Source organism: Erinaceus europaeus, chromosome 13 (assembly GCF_950295315.1).
Source record: "Erinaceus europaeus chromosome 13, mEriEur2.1, whole genome shotgun sequence".
NCBI lineage: Eukaryota > Metazoa > Chordata > Mammalia > Eulipotyphla > Erinaceidae > Erinaceus > Erinaceus europaeus.
Window position 1 is genome coordinate 18,939,352 of NC_080174.1, and position 22,064 is coordinate 18,961,415.

General features: G+C 39.4%; 1 protein-coding gene across 7 annotated transcripts in view; it reads right to left on the minus strand.

Moving 5' to 3' along the window:
- FILIP1 (filamin A interacting protein 1) overlaps positions 1–22,064 on the minus strand; it is a 263,869-nt gene that overhangs the window by 157,309 nt on the left and 84,496 nt on the right. Inside the window, exon 2 of one of the 7 annotated variants that reach the window (XM_060205409.1) lies at positions 5,066–5,166. The exons of the other annotated variants lie outside the window; for them this stretch is intronic. The gene's annotated coding sequence lies outside the window, so the exon portion shown is untranslated. The remainder of the gene's footprint in view (positions 1–5,065; positions 5,167–22,064) is intronic. 7 annotated transcript variants of the gene reach the window in all.

Genomic DNA, 22,064 nt, shown 5'->3' on the forward strand with positions numbered 1-22,064 from the left:
AAACACAGGGAGTTAGGTGGTAAGAATTTTAGATTTCACCACTCATAGTCTTGGTCAGAAATAGCATTTAAATCTGATTGAATTTTGTGTTTGTGTCTTAGATTTTCTTTTTTAATTTTTGTTTAATTTTTTTTAAGAAAGAGGCAAAAAAGAGCGAAAGAAACCACAGTACCAAAGATTACTTCAATGCAATGAGGCCAGCTAGAACCTGGGTCAAGCACATGGCAAACTGTCACAGTATCCAAGTGACCTATTTCACGGTATCCAAGTGAGCTATATTCACTTCTCTGGGTTTTCTGTAGTTTTTATAGGATCTGTGGCATTGGAATATTCCTACAATTGGATAATTACCTAACTATATGTTACATACATTGACACAATCAACTATATCTTCAAATATACAGAATGGAATTTACATAGTACCAAATCTATGTTTACCTACTTATAAAGACTTCAGTCTACAACACTGAATGATCTCACTTACAGTTAGAACTTAAGAATAAAGGAAAGTAAAGGAGAATATTTGGAGTGAAAGCAAAGGACTCTGGGGAAGGAGGGGAAGGGATGGGTTGAAGGGACATTGGGGTCCAAGTGTATCTCCTAGACTCCAATCAAGAGGAGATGAGAGGCTGTGCATATGTGTTAAAGACTAGACTATAAACCAGTAAAATACTCCCCATAAAGTTAAAAAAAATAAAGATTTTAAATGTTCAGTTAAGTATTAATATTTAAAATAAACTTTTATCATGGTAGTAATAGATTTACTTAGTGAGCAGAAAAGAAATAATGATTTCAATTAATTATAGAGAAAAAATTCACACATTTTACAATAATCTGATTATTTTTGTATCATTAATCAGGTTGAAATACTGAGTCCCCTATTCACTTCTACATGAGTTCACTTTGGCTACTAAAAAATCCTATCTGCCAGACCCAGGAGGTTGATTATCTCAGCAAATGCTTTTCCTCTGTGACACTGCAATTTTGCCTTGTTTTTCCTTTGAAAAACAATGTAAGCCAGACAAGGTCGACTATCTTTATCTTCACAGCAAAATCTGCAATCAACGCCTGTTCCATCTCAGGAATGTTAAAGTACTCAGAGATAGCAAAGGAGTCAAGAAAGGTAGAAGGAAAAAATTAGACAACACATGTGAGGGAGAGAGACACAGTTTTTCAGTAGTGCAATCAAGTCCGCCATCAATAACGTCAGTTTCCAGAGCAAAGAGGAGATCCAAAGAGACAGAATACTAATGGTTTGCTTCTTAAGTTGGGATGCAGTCATTCCCCTTGTAAAATATTCTCCATATATATTTTTAAATATTTTTTATATTTTTATCACCATTATAAGTGCTCTTTGTGTATATAACATATTTTAAAATGCAAAAGTTCTATATTCAGTTATCTTCACAATGACCTCAACTGATTTCTTGCATATCTTTTTTAATGCTTGTTCCTGCTTGTCATCCTCTGATTATTATTTTAAGAAGTCATTTTTTATTGCTTGCTGATGATTTATGAAAGTGTCAGTGATTTTATGCATGTCATTTTTCCATCTGAAGACATTGTTGAATTAATGAAAGCTTCAGAGAAAGATGTGGGACAGCTCACCTGGTAGAGCACATGACTTACTAGGCATGAGAACCTAGGATCAAGTCCCAGAATTATATGAAAGCTCTACAAGTCGTACTAAGGGAGGTTCTGCAGACATTGAAACAGTACCTAGGTGTATCTCTTTTTATCTGGCATTAAAACATATTTTAGAGAGAGAGGAACAGGGGCATTGCATGTGTACAAGGCCCTTGCACAACCCCAAAACCAAAGCGCTCAGTTCGTTTCTGATTTTAAAGTCTTGTTCTACATATGATGTTACTGAAGGTGTCCATTGACATTCTTCATCAGATTATAAAAGTCCTCATTCATTTTGAATTTGCAAAAGATTAGTAACTGATTAACACCCAACCAAAAAGAGGTGTGTACTCCTATGTTCATAGCAGCACAATTCATAATAGCTAAAACCTGGAAGCAACCCAGGTGCCCAACAGATGAGTGGCTGAGAAAACTGGTATATATACACAATGGAATACTATACAGCTATCAAGAATAATGAACCCACCTTCTCTGACCCATCTTGGACAGAGCTTATGTTAAGTGAGCTAAGTCAGAAAGATAAAGATGAGTATGGGATGATCCCACTCATCAACAGAAGTTGAGAAAGAAGATCTGAAAGGGAAACTAAAAGCAGGATCTGACTAAATTGAAAGGCACCAAAGTAAAAACTCTGTGGTGAGGGGTAAACATGGGGCTTCCTGGGCTGGTGGGGGGTGAGGTGGGTGGGTGGGATGGGACATAGTCTTTTGGTGGTGGGAATGGTGTTTATGTACACTCCTAGTAAAGTGTAGTCATATAAATCACTAGTTAATTAATATGAGAGGGGGAAAATTAATTGTATGTCTCGAAGTTTTTAAAACATAGACTGAGTCTTTTTAATATATAGGCTGTTTATTTGATATGCGGACTCTCTCAAAAGCCTAGACCAAGTAGATCAGAAGCAACCAATAGCACAGCTACATACAAGATACTGGGTACTGTACAGCAAACCCTAACAAAAGGACTTTTCAAAGGTAACCCAATTATCAAATAATGTGATGATAACATTAACTATCGATTGTCTTTTTGAACCCTAAGACAACAGGAACCTCACATCTCCACTATAGAGCCTATATTTCCCCCAGTCCTGGAACCTTAGGATAGGGCCCACTTTCCCGCATGCCTCTCCCAATCCATATCAAATAATATTGCATCTGCCGATCGCAACCTAATCAACGCAACGAGTGCCACCTCAACATGCTTCAGCTCAGACTGTGTCCAGAGACTTCAGGTGTGGAATGACAACCCTTCAGCTTCATTACTCGGGTGAGACCTTTCCTTTCATAGTATTCTCAAATTCCCTCCCAGGTGGTTCACTTTCTAACAAAGTCCCAAAACCTAGATATACACCAGTTTCTGTGAGAGAGAGCATATATTCACACTTATCCATAAACTAGTGCAAAATATATACCTGAAAGCAGAAGTACACTAGAGTTTTCAGTGAGTACCCCTCTAACACTTCTTCTCTACTATTCCAACCTTTGGGTCCATGATTGCTCAACAATTTGTTTGGCTTTGTATGTTAACTCTCTTTTCAGCCACCAGGTTCCAGATGCCATCAGGATGCCGGCCAGGCTTCCCTGGACTGAAGACCCCACCAATATGTCCTGGAGCTCAGCTTCCCCAGAGACCCACCCTACTAGGGAAAGAGAGAGGCAGACTGGGAGCATGGACCGACCAGTCAACGCCCATGTTCAGCGGGAAACAATTACAGAAGCCAGACCTTCTACCTTCTGCAACCCACAACGACCCTGGGTCCATGCTCCCAGAGGGATAGAGAATGGGAAAGGTATCAAGGGAGGGGATGGGATATGGAGATTGGGTGGTGGGAATTGTGTGGAGTTGTACCCCTCCTACCCTATGGATTTGTTAATTTATCCTTTCTTAAATAAAAAATAAATAAAATAAAATAAAATAAAATATTCCCATAGGCATATAAAAAAAAAGATTAGGAACTGATGTGGTCAATGCTTGATCTAACTCTGCTTAGGTGGTCATGATTTTTTGGTTATAATTTACTGGTTTAGAGTATTAAATGACATTTATAAATAAATCATATTTGTTGGTAACAAAGGCTTAATGTCAGTTTTCCAATCACTTTATAATCAATTTTTCAGGTGAAAAATTTTCCAGAAAACAGCAATTGAAATTGGGTTACTGAGCAAAAAAAAATTTTTTTGAAATCACTAACCAGCATATCCTTGTAAAATTATGAATTACTTAAAAATCCTCCTGACATGCATCTGATCATTTATTTAGAGAACAGGTTATAAAAATAGGATGCAGGGGATGGGTGGTGATGCACCTGGTTATGCACACATATTACAGTGCAAGGGCCCAGGGCTCAAGGGTAAAAGCTTTACCTTTAAGGTAAAAGCTTTACCTGTAAGGGTAAAAGCTTTACAAGCGGTGAAGCAGTGCTGCAGTGTCTTTCTCTCTCCAATAAATAAAAATAATAAAAAACTAAAACAATATGCAAAGCCTGTGCAAGGACCATCACAAACTTAATGTTAAAAGCGTAGACACAATATTAACCATTTGGGAGTTGGGTGGTAGCGCAGTGAGTTAAGCGCAGGTGGCGCAAAGCACAAGGACTGGAGTAAGGATCCCAGTTTGAGTCCCCGGCTCCCCACCTGTAGGGGAGTTGTTTCACAAGCGGTGAAGCAGGTCTGCAGGTGTCTCTCTTTCTCTCCCCCTCTCTGTCTCCCCTCCTCTCTCCATTTCTCTCTGTCCTATCCAACAACAACGTCATCAATAACAGCAACAATAATAACTACAACAATAAAGCAACTAGGGCAACAAAATAAATATAAAAAATAAAATAAAATTCTAAATATATATATATATATATATATATATATTAAACATTTAAGTAGAACTGACCAAATCCTGTCCCTTGTGCTTATGGGACTGACAGGCAATGAAAACACACACACACACACACACACACACACAAAAGGAAGGCTTCTGGCACTCTATAGGTTTCTGAACAGTTGATTCCATAACTGCAAGTTTGGGACATGTAGATTCAGCAGTCTCTGAAAGTCCTTTAAGAATGTCTTTGTTCCATCTTAATGTATGTCCTCTCTTTTTTAAATTGCCCCTCTTTATTTCTTCTCAAGATAATTGATTTAACTTTAATTTTTATAATGTATTTATTGATTTACTTACATTTCATTTCTTATTGAACAAGAGAGAGACCAGATTCCCACTCTGGGATATCTGGTGCTGAGAATTGAACTCAGGGCCTCTCACATGCAGACAAGGCTTCTACCCCCTGAGCCACTTCCCCGGAAGCTTAATGTATATTCTTTAAAGAATATTCAGGGAGCTGGGCGGTAGCACAGTGGTTACGCGCACTTGGCACAAAGCACAAGGACTGGCCTAAGGATTCCCGTTCCAGCCCCTGGCTCCCCACCTGCAAGGGGGTTGCTTGGCAGGCGGTGAAGCAGGTCTGCAGGTGTCTATCTTTCTCTCCCCCCTCTCTGTCTTCCCGTCCTCTCTCGATTTCTTTCTGTTCTACCCAACAACAATGACAGCAATAACAACAGTAATAATAACAATAACAACAACAATAAACAACAAGGGCAACAAAAGGAAAAAAATAGGCTCCAGAAGCAGTGGATTCATAGTGCAGGCACTGAGCCCCAGCAATAACCCTGGAGGCAAAAAAAGATAAAATTATCCTTTAGAATGACAGAGGACCTATTGGGCGTTGTATTGTTATATGGAAAACTGAGAAATGTTATGCATGTACAAACTATTGTATTTACTGTTGAATGTAAAACATTAATTCCTCAATAAAGAAATTTAAAAAGAAGAAAATTCTCCTTTACAAAGAGACATCAATAATTTGAAAATTCACATGAGATTTGTCACTTTTTAAAACAAATCATTGTTAAATGGGGCATGGACTATTCTCCTTAAAAAAGCAAATTATTGGGCCTGGGCAGTAGCGCACATGGCACACCACTTAAGAATTCTGATTTGAGCCTTCCGCTCCCCACCTGCAAGGGAGGGGGGGTAGCTTCGCAAGCGGCGAAGCAGGTCTGCAGGTGTTTTTCTTTCTCTCCCCCTCTCTGTCTTCCCCTCCTCTCTCCATTTCTCTCTGTCCTATCCAACAACAACAGTTACAACAACAACCACAACAAGGGCAGCAAAATGGGCAAAAATAGCCTTCAGGAGCAGTGGATTGATTAGTAGTGCTAGCACCGAATCCCAGCGATAACACTGGAGGCAAAAATGCAAATTATTCTCCTAAAAAGTTCAAGAAATACACTCTCTTTTCTTCTCATAGTAATTAGTTAGCAGCACTTCTCTTAGACTTTGCTAACTAGTGTGTGAAGAAAAGTAAAGATCAGATATCTTTTTCAAACCTTCTTCTTTAATCTGTGATCATCTCTCTTCCTCATACCCCTCCTATCCCATCTATTGGGCAATAACTAGGGTATGCGGTCAGATGAATACTATCCTAGGAACTAGAAACTGTTTACAAAGACTGAGTCACTTATACCTGACAAACAAGTTATTTCTAGAGAATCTGAACAAAAGACAAAGAAAATAAGTCAGCCAAAATAAATACCTTTTCTTTCTTTCTTTCTTTTTTATTTAAGAAAGTATTAATTAACGAAACCATAGGGTAGGAGGGATACAATTCCACACAATTCCCACCACCCATTATCCATATCCCACCCCCTCCCCTGATAGCTTTCCCATTCTCTATCCCTCTGGGAGCATGGACCCAGGGTCATTGTGGGTTACAGAAGGTAGAAGGTCTGGCTTCTGTAATTGTTTCCCCGCTGAACATGGGCGTTGACTGGTCGGTCCATACTCCCAGTCTGCCTCTCTCTTTCCCTAGTAGGGTGGGTCTCTGGGGAAGTGGAGCTCCAGGACACATTGGTGGGGTCTTAATAAATACCTTTTCTGTTCCCCATCTTTGTTATCACCTACAGTGACCTTGAGTTTTCCCAAGAGTGAAAATTCCCTCTTTTGGCCATGCCTCCTTTCTGATTTGTCTTTTCACCTTAGGATTCAACATAGGTCACAATCTTCCCTGTCCCTACAACCACCAAAAGTTCTTTTCTGCATAAGTTACATTTGTGCATTTTTGTTTCACAAAGCATTTGAAACCCTGTTTGTTTCTATTGTTATTTTTTTCTAAATATATTTACAAGAAACTAGCTAGTGCATAGCATGAGATGGCACAATAATTGTACATACATAATTTTTATTTCCATCTCTGTGTAGAATTATAAGAAAAATTATAGTATACAGTAAAAGGGGAAATACATAATAAGAGAAAAGCCTACCTTCACAGTATGAACTGGCAAAAGATCTGCTATAAGTGCATTTCAAGAATATTTAACTGTCCCAGTTCTTTCTTTTTATTATTTTTTTCAGATTTTATTTATTTACTAATGAGAAAGATAGGAGGAAATAGAGAAAGAACTAGACATTACTCTGGTACATGGGGATTGAACTCGGGACCTCATGCTTGAGAGTCCAATGCTTTATCCATTGCACCATCTCCTAGACCACACCCAGTTCTTTCTTTTCAGACTTAACTGACAATCTCCAAAGTACCCAAAGCTAAAGGTTAAAGAAAACATATTTCAGGTTTATGTGAATTTTAAGATGTAAAACACCAATCAAACTAACTAGTTTGTTCTCTATCAATGCCATATTATTCCCTTGGTCTATCTAATTTATCTTATCCATCTTAAGTCCAGTTATAAATATCCCAACTCATGAAATGTTGGACATTTCTGATGAGATTGTCATTTATTCTAATAGTATATGTTGTCCATAAGTGTTCTAGTTGCTCTTCAGTTGTTGTTGTTGTTGTTGTGTGTATTTGCAGTTTTCCCCCAGCCTATTTGTGCAACAAGCCAGGTTAAATTACTTTGCACATCTCACTTATCTGCATTCGTACGATTTCTCAAAATAACCAAGGTCGAGGTTTATGCAAGGCATTTCCATTCTATGAGGATACATCTATCCAGAATGAAAATTCTCCTAAATAATTTCACAAAATGTTAGAATTCAGAAATGGTGACTCTCTTTAATCAAAACATTCAAGAAAAAATTATAATTATGACTAAAGAGAAAAATTTCTACACAAGCCTGATACCATGGTGAAAACTGATGTCATGGTAAAAACATTTTATGAAAACCTGCTTGATACCCTTCAAGGAAGATAACAGCAGAATCCGAAAATTCTTCCGGGGGGGGGGGGAGGGAAGAACCTAAAATATGACAAGAGGATAAATAAGGGAACTGCCAAGGAAAAAAAATTATTTTGACCATTAAATAGTTGAGTCTGCAGGTGTCTATGTTTCTCTCCCCTTCTCTGTTTTCCCCTCCTCTCTCTATTTCTCTCTGTCCTATGCAACAACAACAACACCAATAACAGCAACAATAACTACAACAATAAAACAACAGGGCAACAAAAGGGAATAAATAAATAAATATTAATAAATAAATAAAATAAAAAATAGTTGAGTCTGAATTATGGGCACTAAAATTCTGAATGTAAAATAGGGTGAGGGGCTGGGTGGTGGTGCACCTGGTTGAGTGCACACATTACAATGCACAAGGACACAAGTTCAAGACCTCAGTTCCCACCTGCAGTGGGAAAAGTTCACAACTGGTAAAGCAGGGCTGCAGGTGTCTCTCTGTTCTTCTCCATATGCCCCTTCCTCTCAATTTCTGGCTGACTCTATCAAACAAAGATATAATTTTTAAAAAATGAAATCAAAGGGTGAAGGGTAGATAGCATAATGGTTATGCAAAGAGACTCTCGTGCCTGAGGCTCCAAATTCCCAGATTCAATCTCGCACACCACCATAAGCCAGAGCTGAGTAATGTTCTGGTAAAATATAAATAAAAAATAAAAAAATGAAATAAGGTAGCTTATTAGCAACAATTTGATTAAAATAGATAACATTTACCTGTTCTTTTTTTCAAGATTTTTTAATATTTATTTTATTTATTTATTCCCTTTTGTTGCTCTTGTTGTTTTATTGTTGTAGTTATTGTTGTCGTTGTTGGATAGGACAGAGAGAAATGGAGAGAGGAGGGGAAGACAGAGAGGAGGAGAGAAAGATAGACACCTGCAGACCTACTTCACTGCCTGTGAAGCGACGCCCCTGCAGGTGGGGAGCCGGGTTCGAACCGGGATCCTTATGCCCGTCCTTGTGCTTTGCGCCACCTGCGCTTAACCCGCTGCGCTACAGCCCGACTCCCCAAGATTTTTAATTTAGTTTAATTTTTACTATGAGAAAGAGGACCAGAACACTACTCAGGTCTGACTTAAGATGGTGCCACAAGTTGAACCTCCAGTAAACAAGTTGGTGTTCCAGCTGACTTAGTTATATCTTTGACCCTCGTTTTACTTGTTTATATTCGTTTCTAGCCTCAATAACATAGTTTCAGTATCTTGTTTCACTTTTTTATACTTCCCTCACAAAAATAAGTTTCCTAAGAATAATTTCAAAAGGAATAGCATCTGGAAATACACGATCATACAGACATAACATCTTCTTTACCCTGCATGCAGACAGAGAGGTAGAGAGGCAGAGAGAGAGTGAAAGAGACCACAGCACCGAATCATCCTTGGATGTGGGAGAGACCAGATTCAAACCTGAGTTGTTTATTTTTAAGGGGAAGCAGTGGATTTGTTATGCAGGTACCAAGCCCCAGTACCCTAACCCTGGTGTCAATAAAATGATTTTAAAAATAAAAAAGAAAAAGTGTGGCCTGCAAATTTAAGTAGTTAAACTATTGTATTTATTGTAGACTGTAAAACATTAATCTCCCAATAGAGAAATTTAAAAAAAGAAAAGAAAAAAATTTAAGTAATCAAGATGATTCTTTAGTCTTCTAGTGAATTTTATCTCTATATTTTCTACTTGACTACTGTAAGTTTCTTGGTAGTCTTATTGTTACTATGGTCTCTGAAGAATGTCACTGTGTAATTTAATTCAAGTTGCTAAATAACTGTGTTATGAACTGACAAAAAGATGATGTCTGGAAAATTACCAGACTATTGATGAATGATGACAAGAATGGGGCGGGGGGTACAGAGCATAATAGTTATGCAAAAAGACTCATGCCTGAGGCCCCAAAGTCTCAGATTTAATTCCCCACACCACCATAAGTCAGAGTTGAGCAGTGCTCTTGCAAACCAGAAAAAGAAAAAAAGAAAGAAAGAAAAGACTAGAATGTATTTCATCACTGCTTGAAACGGCTCAGCCACGGCTGGGGAGAGAGCATATGGTTATGCAAAAAGACTTTATATCTGAAGCACCAAGTTTCCCAGATTCAATCACCAGCACCACCATAAACCAGAATTGAGCAATGCTCTGATGAGAAAGGAAGAAAAGAAAGAAAAAGAAAGAAAGGTAGATAGCACTCACTCCAAAGCTAATCTTATCAAAGCAAGGACTGAAAAAGCTGAAAAAGGGCAAGAGACTGGCATACTTTAATGATGACTCTTTAGTCACTATCAGGCCACCCCATCAGCTGGGGCCCTAGTTGGGGAATCCTGAGATTCCCAAACAGACATAATGGGCCTAGACCTTGAATAAATCCCTCTCTCCATTGTTACCGGTCATCTCTATCAGGAACAACACAAGAGACCCCTTGGTGGGCCCCCATAGGACCTTGCTCCAATGTGGATCAAGAACAGTAGAGAATGTTCTATCCTCCAAAGGGAGACTGTACAACATACTATATCTTTCACCTGAGGAAGATGGGTCCTGAAATTGGTGCAACTTAGAACATTCCTACTCATGACCACAGAATGTGAGTTCAGATCTACAGGGATGCAGAGGCCACATAGGCTCCTAAGCTGAATATGGGCCCCAGATCACATCAAATCAGTGGGGTTTACAGTCAACAATATTTATACACCTTTCCCATATTTGGGAGCTACTCTCTTCCCTGATCCAGCTTTCTGGTCCTTTTATCAGCCATGACATCATCTCCCCAGACAATAACTTGGAGCCACCTGCATATCAGATTTCAGGCTCAGGGGAAAAAAAAAACCAGTATAGCCACAGGCCCTTTGGAATATAACTAAAATATGCCTACTAGCTATCTACAAAATGGAGCACACACACCCCCCCCCCCAACTCTTCATCTGAACTATTCCATCCTTAAGGTCCACGATTGGTCCAACAATTTGTTTGGCTTTGTATGTTAACTCTCTTTTCAGCCACCAGGTTCCAGATGCTAGCATGATGCCAACCAGACTTCCCTGGACAGACAACTTCACCAATGTGTCCTAGAGCCCCACTTCCCCAGAGCCCCGCCCCACTAGGGAAAGAGAGAGGCAGGCTGGGGAGTATGGATCGACCTGTCAATGCCCATGTTCAGCGGGGAAGCAATTACAGAAGCCAGACCTTCCACCTTCTGCACCCCTTAAGGACCCTGTGTCCATATCCCATGGGGTTAAAGAATAGGAAAGCTATCAGGGGAGAGGAGGGGGTATGGAGTTCTGGTGGTGGGAATTGTGTGGAGTTGTACCCCTCTTATCCTATGGTTTTGTCAGTGTTTCCTTTTTATAAATAAAATTTAAAGAAAAAGCTTAGCCCCACAACTGGGTAGGAACTGATTACTTCCCTCCCACTAACAAAAAAGACCTGACTATAACCAGAAAGACAAATACTTTGGACTTTATCTCAGCCATCTCTACATAGTGAATTATACCTAAATGTTAGCTCATTGGGGGCTTGGTGATGGCAAACCTGATTGAGCACACATTGCCAAAGACAAGGACTTGAGTTCAAACCCCTGATCCCCACTTGAAGAGGGAAGGCTTCATGTGCAGTGATACAGGGCTGCACAAGTCACTTTTTCTCTCTCCTTGTCTATCTCTCCAGGCCCTCAGTTTTTCTGTTTTATCAAAAGAAAATTAGTCATTGAAAACCAATGAAAACATGCAGGCTTGAGCAAGCTCCATCAATAGCCCTGGTGGCAAATAATAAAATTTCTTTAAAAAGGATGATGATCAATATTTTCTAAAGAGTGTATTGTGTTCTGAGAATTGGGGATATATTATCATCTCATGAAATCCAGTTGACAGTCCATAAAGCAGTTACTGTGTTTATTCTGCTTATAAAATAAGAAAAGAAAGCTAGGCTTAGAACTTGTGAGAATTAACTGGCTGGGGGTATGGATTGACCTGCCAGCATCCATGTCCAGTGGAGAAGCAATTACAGAAGCTAGACCTTCCACCTTCTGCACCCCATAAAGAATATTGGTCCACAGTTTCATAGGGAAGTTTCCAATGGAGGGAACGGGACACCGAACTCTAGTGGTAAGAACTGTATGGAATTATACTACTGTTATCTTACAATCTTGTTAATCATTATTAAAAAGCAATAAAATTTTTTAAAAAGAACTTGTGAGGATTATGGTGGTTATCTTTGTGAGATGGGGGGGTAGGGTCACAGAACTTTAGTGGTGGGTGTGGTGTGTAACTAGACACTGTAACCTTAAAATACTGTAGCCCTCTGTTAATCACAAATAAAGAATGGGGGGGGGGAAATAAAGCAAGACTTGGAAAGATATAAACATTTGCCCAAAACAATATGGTCAGGACCTGGAAAAGGCTTGCATTAGAACTCAGACTTGACTAGATTCTCCATGTACAAGGAGAAATACAAAGTGAAGCTTTCAGTGCTATATCCAAACTAGCGCAATGCTAGTGAATTCATAGCCACCATTTTAAGAATTCCATGGATCTGAAATAAGCTTTATAGGTAGAGTTTCCACGAATAGTCTCAAACAATAATAATGAATATAAAGTCCTACTGCGCCAGAGGTTTTGTCCCCTCTCCTTTCCATACATGTAATACCTAACCCTTCGCCAGCCATGATCTCTGCTTTATTTTTTTCCCCGTTCTTTATTTGTGACTAATAGTGGGCTACAATATTTTAAGGTTATAATGTCTAGTTCTACACCACACCCACCACTAAAGTTCTGTGTCCCTACCCACCCCATGTCCCAAAGATAACCACCATAATCCTCACAAATTCTTTATTTAATTTTGTTTAGTTTTTAATAATGATTAACAAGCTTGTAAGATAACAGTAGTATAATTCCATACAGTTCCCACCACCAGAGTTCTGTGAGCCTCCAATATTCCCTTCACAGTCTTCCTATTTCTCAGAACAATAGGTTTTCAAAGGAGCTGCAAATTGATTTCACCCTCGAAGTTTCAACTTTCAACTTTCTGGGTTGGAAACGTGGCTAATCCTTCAGAAACATCACAAGTATGATACAACTGGGTATGAATCACATTAGGCAAAAGAAGAAAAATTCTTATTTTCCCAGTAGCTGATTATTCCAGTAAGCCAACATTACAAAATTTCCTGATAGAAAAAAAAAAAGTTTGTCTTTATGGATCAACTATCCTGAGGCACTTTTACTACATTTTAAAGAAATGAGAAATGAGAGGCAAATGGTCATTGCTGGTAAGTGTTAAGCAGATGGGTTAACCTCTACAAAGAGAAAGATGTGCCGCGGCTGGGATGACATCACTGTTTCATGTCGACAGCAGAGAAAATTGAATACTGCACAGATCACCCCATCTGTGTGCTGCTGCTGATGTCATGTATTCTAATTGCCTAGACATATGTCAATTATCCTCAGGTGTCTTTAAAATGCCTTTGATTTTATAGTCTCCAGGTGATTTCTTAACATGAAAGAACAACTCCCATCGGTCCGAATGTATGGAGTCCTGCGTTTTGTCTGTTTTGAACTCCTCCTGACTTCTGTCTCTTCTAATTGTCTCTTAGCATCCCTTGCCATGGATTAGATCAGAGCACAGGAAGCCTAAATTGAAAGCAGAGCACAGCTACTTTATAATCCAGGAAAGGAGCAGAGTCAAATCATCTCCATTGAAACACGTTCTGTGACTACAACTTAAGCTATTTGAATGTCAAAGATGTTTCGATGATGCTTAAAGACACTTTTCAAAAGGGGGTATTTTGCTGAGAATATGAATGCCCCATTCTTCAATGCACCCATCTTCACAGACTTGTTTGCTCTATGAATGGGATATTTAGCAGAAATAGTCAAGAGGACTTTGTGACTAGCTGGTTAAGGTACATTAGGAATTGAATTGATCTAAAAGGCCATGCTACATAATGCAAGAATTTTAGATTCAGTGTGTGAAGAAGAATATATATATATATATATATTTCACATCATATAGCTAGGGAGATAGCCCAGGGGGTAATTAGTTGGACTCTCAAGAATGATGTCCTCAGTTTAACCCTTGGCATTGCATATGCCAGTGTGATACTCTGGTATTCTCTTTCCTTCTTTCTCTTGTGTTAATAATAAATAAATATTTTGTTAAAAAAGAAAAGAAAATGAGTCACCTTCTTTTGGAATACTTTTTCTAACATATAATGGCCCCAAGTCACTTTTTTTTTTTTTCTAACCAGAGCACTGCTCAGCTCTGGTTTATGGTGGTGCAGAGGACTGAACCTGTGACTTGGGCCTCAGCCATGAGAGACTCTTTGCATAACCATTATGCTATCTACCCCTGCCCCCACTTCTCTTTTTCTTCTCCAACCCTACTCTATACTGAACCCTCTAATAGCCCACAACGTCCTTAACATCCTTAGGATTTGTTTTCCTAACACAATGAATCATCCTGGTGATATCTGGTTCAAACTTTGAGGAATCATGAGCATTTGTTCCCCAAACCCACACTTACTTAATTCTGCAATCCTTGACAAGTTATTTAAACTTTCCAATCCACAGTTTGTTCATTTATAAAACAAGCATAATAACACCCATCCTACCCACTGAATATATGTGAAACCATAATGTCTGTTTAACTCTCTGTACTTATGTGAAAGTACTGACTAGCAGTACTAAGGTAGACATCATTGATCTGTGACAGACTGACATCAAGGTTATCAAACACCTACCTCTCAACACTGATATATAGGAACACACACACAAAAAAAAAAAAAAAAAAAAAAAAAAAAAAAACCACTTCCATTTCAGTATTGATCATAGAGCAGTCAGCAGAAATCTTCTGTAAAGGTCTAGGTTGTGAATATTTGGGGTGTTTGTAGAGCATATGGTCTTCAAAAATCTACTTTACTCTGCTGTTTAGCAAAAGAAACCACAGAGAAAACATAAAAGTAGGTGGTCAGGCTTGACCCCTAGACCTTGGTTTGCCAACTGCAATTGAAATTTGTTAATAATATTTATTAATATAATTTATTAATATATTGATAGCAAAGTAAAGCAGTTTAGGATCCTGGGTGATTCCCCTTCTCCCCCTCTCCCTCCTCTTCTTTTCTTCTCCAACCACCCTGCTCCAGAATGCCACCCTACTCTATACTGAACCCTCTGGTGGCCCACAACATCCTTAACATCCTTAGGATTTGTTTTCCTAACACAGTGAATCATCCTGGTGATATTTGGTTCAAACTACCTTTCCAGCCTGATTTTGAGAGAAAATTGAATACTTTCTCTACCCCCTTCCAAACCATTTCCGTTTCCGACTTGCCACTTCAGGGTCTACGTTTCAAAGCGCTGGCTCTCTGATCAATAAAAAAGACACTGCATTGCCACTCCACCACCAGTTCATGAGTCATCTCTCCCGTGTCACTGAGTAGCAGCACAGGCTGGCTCCAGTCCAGTTCTCTCCAAGCCAGAGAGTACGCCCCTGAAAAAGGCACCCCCACTCTAGCCGGGCATCCCCCCCCCCCCCCCGAATACACACATCCAAGTCTTCCAGGGATTCAATCATGGGCCTCTATCTTGACATCCACTGACTTAACCTCTTGACTACAGCCGTCAGCCATGCTGGGGGAAGGTTTCTAGTAATCTTAGCTTCTATCCATAATCATGAAAACCTGCAAGGACCCACTTCCTGCTTCCAATCACACCTTTCAGGTGTTTTCCCTTCTCCATCTCACTCCGCCCTCTTTCTTCCCTTTCCACGCCATATCGTCACAAAGACCAAACCGTGCCTATGGACCCCACTTTTTCAAACCATCCCTACATACCCATCATTTCACCCCTTTTTCCTTATTAATGCTTTTGCTATTTTGCTTTTTTAAAGTTCCGCATAAATTCTTGAATACGCTGTTCACTTTCCTCCAATTGTGTCATTGTGAATTCAATAGGAATTCTACTGACTTTATAGATTGCAGACTGCTGCTGAGAAGTCACAAGGATCAGAGACTTTAAGAACTAAGGAGGAGACTGGTAGGGAGTTGGAAGAACTGGATAGTATTGGGGCATATTTATCCTGGGTTCCTTGGTTTACTGAAGTACTTCTAGAAATCCACCAGTCACACCTCAAATAGAGACTGTGTACCCAACACAAGAATTTCAAAGTTAACTGGAAAAAATCTTTGGTGATTTGTTATAGGAGATTTGCATTATTTCTATAGGCAAGAGGCTTTTTTTCTTTATAGATTTCCTTGGTCAAGTCAACAATTAAGGAATCCCTGGTGGCGGGTGCTAATTATTGGTGTTTAAAACAAAATGGAATGTTTTCTAAAACATTTATTTTGGGCATTATCAGGGCCCTATGCAAACACAATTTCATCACTTCACACCAACCTCTTCATATGTAGATATCAGAAAGAATAATATTGGAAAATAAGAAAACACAAAGCAAAACTTGGACTAGGTTTGGTGTATTGCACCAAAGTAAAAGACTCTCAAGTTGGAGTGGAGGGTTCAGGTCTTAGAACATAATGGCACCCCACTTAACGGGATTCAAATACGGACCTCTGGCTTCACATCCAGCGACACAACCACTAACCCAGGCCCTTTACCCATGCTAGTAGCCTTAGCTCCTATTGATAATAAAGAAAACCCGCAACCGCCCACTTCTTGGTTCCAATAACACCTTTCACATGTTTGTGCCTAGCCATCTCACTCTTGCCCTCTTTCCTACCTTTCTACGACTTATCTCCACAAGGACCAAACTGTATCTACATACAAAAGAAAACTTAGCACAGGTGGCGCAAAGCGCAAGGACCGGCGGGAGAAACCCGGTTTGAGCCTCCAGCTCCCCACCTGCAGGGGAGTCGCTTCACAGGCAGTGAAGCAGGTCTGCAGGTGTCTGTCTTTCTCTTCTCCCTCTGTCTTCCCCTCCTCTCTCCATTTCTCTCTGTCCTATCCAATAACGACGACATCAATAACAACAACAACAACAAAACAAGGGCAACAAAAGGGAATAAATAAATATTTTTTAAAAGAATAAAAAAAAAAGAAAGAAAACTCGGAGATTTTGAAACCTGCCCCCCATCAACCCATGTAATGCAACCCAAGAGAACTAATCAGATCACTTGAGTCTCCACAGCCTGCAGAGGACAGGAGCAGTTGAGACAACCCAGGTTGGATGTGAAAGTAGAAGGTCTTGGTCAGTTTTGTGAAATGAAAGTAAGCCACATTTCTTTAAAAGGTGAGTATATGGAAAGGATATAGTTAGGGCAGAGTTCCCAGGAGTGATCCAACTGGAGAACTGACTGGCAACAAATGACAAAAGATGTGAGAATGAGGATATCTTGGCAAGAACGTGGGATTATAACAACTCCAAACCAGATGCTAACTCCACTCTTGTGTCATATCACAAAGCCCCTCTACTTACCAACATAAACTTGGTCCTTTTCCAGGAGAGAAGAAACTCTAAATTGACTTAGATTAAGTTTCTACCTCTTGATGTGACATAGATACAAATGAGTAATTTTGCAGTTATGGAGGAATGAAAGTAAGCCATATTTCTTTAAAAGGTGAGTATAGGGCATATGAGTTGTACCCGTTACATATGAGTGTGTGCATTGCTTGGTAATACACACTGGAGTTATATTTTATTCAAAAGTTAACTTCTAGAGTTGGTCCATGAAGTGAAAACCAAGCACATCTCAAGTCCTCTTGAAATGCCTCTTGATTTACTCACAGAGAATACTGTGTGCCTTTACTCAATACATTTAAAGCAACCAGCTTCTCCAGTTTTGAAACAGATTGTTGATTTGTATTTTCCAGTAAAGCACCAAATACAGTAACTGGCTTTTCTTTAGAAGTGTGTTGTATACTTCTGCTTTCAGGTATATATTTTTCCCCTAGTTTATGGGCACGGGTGAACCTAGGCTCTATCTCAGGGGACCTGGACTATATCTAGGTTTGGGGACTTGAAAGCAGAAGTACAGAAGAGCATGCAGGGAATACCCCCAACACTTCATCTGCACTATTACAGTCTTTAGGTCCATGATTGTTCAACAATTTGTTTGGCTTTGTATGTTAACTCTCTTTTCAGCCACCAGGTTCTTGATGCCAGCGAGATGCTGACCAGACATCCCTGGACAGACGACCCCATCAATGTGTACTGGAGCTCCACTTCCTCAGAGCCCCACCCTACTAGGGAAAGAGAGAGACAGACTGGGAGTATGGATCGACCAGTCAACGCCCATGTTCAGCGGGAAAGCAATTACAGAAGCCAGACCTTCCACGCTCTGCAACCCACAACGACCCTAGATCCATACTCCTAGAGAGATAGAGAATGGGAAAGCTATCAGGGGAGGGGGTGGGATGTGGAGATTGGGTTATGGGAACTGTGCAGAATTGTACCCCTCTTATTATATGGTTTTGTTAATGTCTCCTTTCTTAAATTAAAAAAAATAATAAATTTAAAAAAAGTGTGTTGTAGTGTAGGTATATATCATAATGATTATGCAAAAAGACTCTCATGCCTGAGGCTCCAAGGTCCCAGATTCAATCCCCTTCACCACCATAAGCAAGAGCAGAACAATATAAGCAGACATATCACAATTTACAAGGATCCGGGTTCAACTCCCCACTCCTCACCTACAGGGGGAAACACTTCATAAGCCCTGAAGCAGGCCTTCAGATGTCTATCTTTCTCTTCCCCTTTCTGTCTCCCCTCCCCTCTCAATTTCTCTCTGTCCTATCGAATAAAAATAGAAAAGGAAAAAAAAAGAAAGAAAGAAAGAAAGAAAATGGCCACTAGGAGCAGTAGATTGGCAAGGCAGGTACTGAGCCCCAGTGATAACCCGGATGGCAAAAAAAAAAAAAAAAAGGTAAGGCAGTTTATAGAATCAACAACAACAACAAAAAAGATGACACTGTGTGTCTTGAGACAAAACGGATGGATATAGAGGTGGCAATGACTAAGTGAAACCAGGAACAAGCAAAAATAAATGAAACACAACTACCAGGCAGCTTTATTCATGTAGGGATTCTATATAACTAGAAAAATAAAGCTTGCAAAAACCTCTTACATTCTGTGAAAACTATGGTGGTTACCAAAAGAAACAGAAACAGAGGCTTGGTACCAGCACTTCGAATCCACTGCTCTTCGAGGCCATTTTTCCATTTTATTGAATAGGACAGAAAGAAATTGAGAGTGGAGGGGAGATACTGAGAGAGGGAGAGAGAGAGATAGAGAGAGATACCTGGAGTCCTGTTTCACCACTTGTGAAGTGACACCCGGCTGCACGTGGGGAGTGGGGGCTTGAACTCAGATCCTTGCGCAGGCCCTTGCACTTTGTAGTATGTGCATGTAGCCAGGTACGGTGCGCTGCCTGCCACCAGGCACCAAGAAAACTCTTTATAAGCTGAAGAACGAATATAAAGTAAAGTATATAGCTGTTCTATGACCTGGTGCTAATTGAGATGGACAAGTACAGTAAATAACATATGTGTAAGAAAACCTGGTCAGTTAACTCAGGAGAGTTACTTACTTTTTTCTTTTTGTGAAACTGACCTCTTATAGTAACACATTAAACTGCACTGTGCTGAATGTTTCAGGAGATTTTGTTTGTCTCTTGTTGGGCACTGAGATCTTCTCATATCAAAAAAAGAAAAATATGGGAGTCGGGCGGTAACACAGCGGGTTAAGCGCACGTGGCGCAAAGCACAAGGACCGGCGTTAAGGATCCCTGTTCGAGGCCCAGGCTCCCCACCTGCAAGGAAGTCGCTTCACAGGTGTCTGTCTTTCTCTCCCCCCCCTCTGTCTTCCCCTCCTGTCTCCATTTTTCTCTGTCATATACAACAACAACAATATCGATGACAGTAACAATAATAACTACAACAACAAAACAACAAGGGCAACAAAAGGGAATAAATAAATATAAAAAAATTTAAAAAAAAGAAAAATAGTGAATCTTGATGGTCTCTCTGGTATAAACAGTGTGAGAAAAAGCAGAAGAAGGTCAAGGAATGTTCTATAACTAGATATGTAGAAAGTACAAAACACAGGTTATTTTTAATCTTGGCTACGCTCCTATAACTTAAATGTCTAAAAATTAAGATGTACATAAATAGTAAAGTCTGCTTCTCATGTAGCCATGAGAAAAAATACTTTCCCAGTAATTCAAAACTACCTTCTAATTTTGTTGACGTTTCATCTTCATCAACTGCCACTGAAGCCAATAAAAATGCTCAAAGTTGGGAGTCGGGCTGTAGCGCAGCGGGTTAAGCGCAGGTGGCGCAAAGCACAAGGACGGGCATAAGGATCCCGGTTCGAACCCGGCTCCCCACCTGCAGGGGCGTCGCTTCACAGGCAGTGAAGTAGGTCTGCAGGTGTCTATCTTTCTCTCCTCCTCTCTGTCTTCCCCTCCTCTCTCCATTTCTCTCTGTCCTATCCAACAACCAACGACTACAACAATAAAACAAGGGCAACAAAAGGGAATAATAAAATTTAAAAAAAAAAATGCCCAAAGTGAGTATTTTTTCGAAGTTGTAAGCCGAGAGATTGTCCTCTATCCTTGTTCCCCTTGTTTTTTGTTCTCTGTTGTTAGTGTACTAGCATGATTCACCACCCACAGAACCCAAACTGAGAAATGCTTTTCCAGGAGTGGTGATGTTTTGCTTTCAGTCATCCATAGTCTCTCATCTAAGGACACAGCTAAGGACAAGGATTTGCCAGGCAGCTGACAGAATGGGGTTCTGGCTTAGCTTGTGAACAAAGAGTTTAACCAGGCACTGTCAGCTGTCCTAAGAGAAGAATGATTTTGCATTATTCAACTCCTGGTCCAGCTGAGGTAATAACCTAAATATTCCTCTTCCTCTTTGCCAGGGTGCTCTAAGGAATGTTCCCCACGACAAGTGGAAGAAAAAGCAAATAAACAGAAAATAAATAAATAAATTTACAAAATCAAGATGTCAAAAATAGAACCATTTTTTGAAATGTCTCACAAAATCTGTGAATATTTTGATATACATGGATTATGTAAAGTAAGTTCTGGCCAAAGGACTACAGACTTGGAACTTTGATAGTTGTCTATAAAGTTTACTTAGATTATCAACTAAAGGACTGTACCTTTGGTAGATTATTTTGCCAAGTACAGTGTACCTTTTGTTGTTGTTGTTGTTGTTTATATGATTTTTGTACCTGTGATGGAGGATTCTCTTTAATCTGATGGCATTAAGAATTTTGGTGGTTGGTGCAGTGAATTGTATATATATATATATCTGACTATTCTTCTAAAATCTAATGCTGTAAGCCAATAAAAAATAACAGACAAAAGCCTTTAAAACACACCAAAAAATCATAAATACCTTACTTTATGTATGAATGTATTATTGAAAAAGAAAAATTTAGAATACTTTTTTGTTCCTTTGAAATGTATTACTCAAAACTAAGTTTGAATATAGAATTCATGTTAATTTCATCAGTGAAATCATTTTCAAAATCCACTTTATTATTTTTGCTCATATATTCATTAAGGAAATTCAAAATACCCGGCACTGGGTAAAGAAAAGAATTCTTGGTGGTTGTGGCCTGAGAAGTGGCAATGTTCAGGAAGTCTTGAACTCTCAAGCATAAAACAACCATTTCAGTACTTGGCATTGTACAGTGATGCTCTGATTCTTTCTTTCTCCCCCCCCAAAGATTTTATTTATTTTATTAATGAGAAAGATAGGAGAGGAGAGAGAAAGGACCAGACATCCCTCTGGTACATGTGCTGCTGGGGCTTGAACTTGGGACTTAATGCTTCAGAGTCCAATGCTTAATCCACTGCACCACCTCCCAGACTGACTCTCCCCACCTGCCTCATTAATAAATAAATAGTTTTTAAAGAACTCTAGGTGGTTTGTGTCATTGTAAATCTCATAGTCCAGTAAAACTAACTGAACAAGTATGTCAAGGAAAGAACTAGAGAAATAAGTAAGATTTTTCTGCCCATGTTAGTTAATTGGTTGAATGGGTTACTTCCAGATCACTAAAGAAAAAAAAAAATGGTTTCCCTTTCAAATGGTTAATAGTCAGGAAATAATGTAGCATAACTGCCAAGATACATGAATTATTTTGTTAGCATTTATGATCCAAGAAGAAACACTCTTATCAATGCATGCAAACTGCACCAGTTATATTTGGTTGTGTAGCTCATGGGCCTATCTCTAC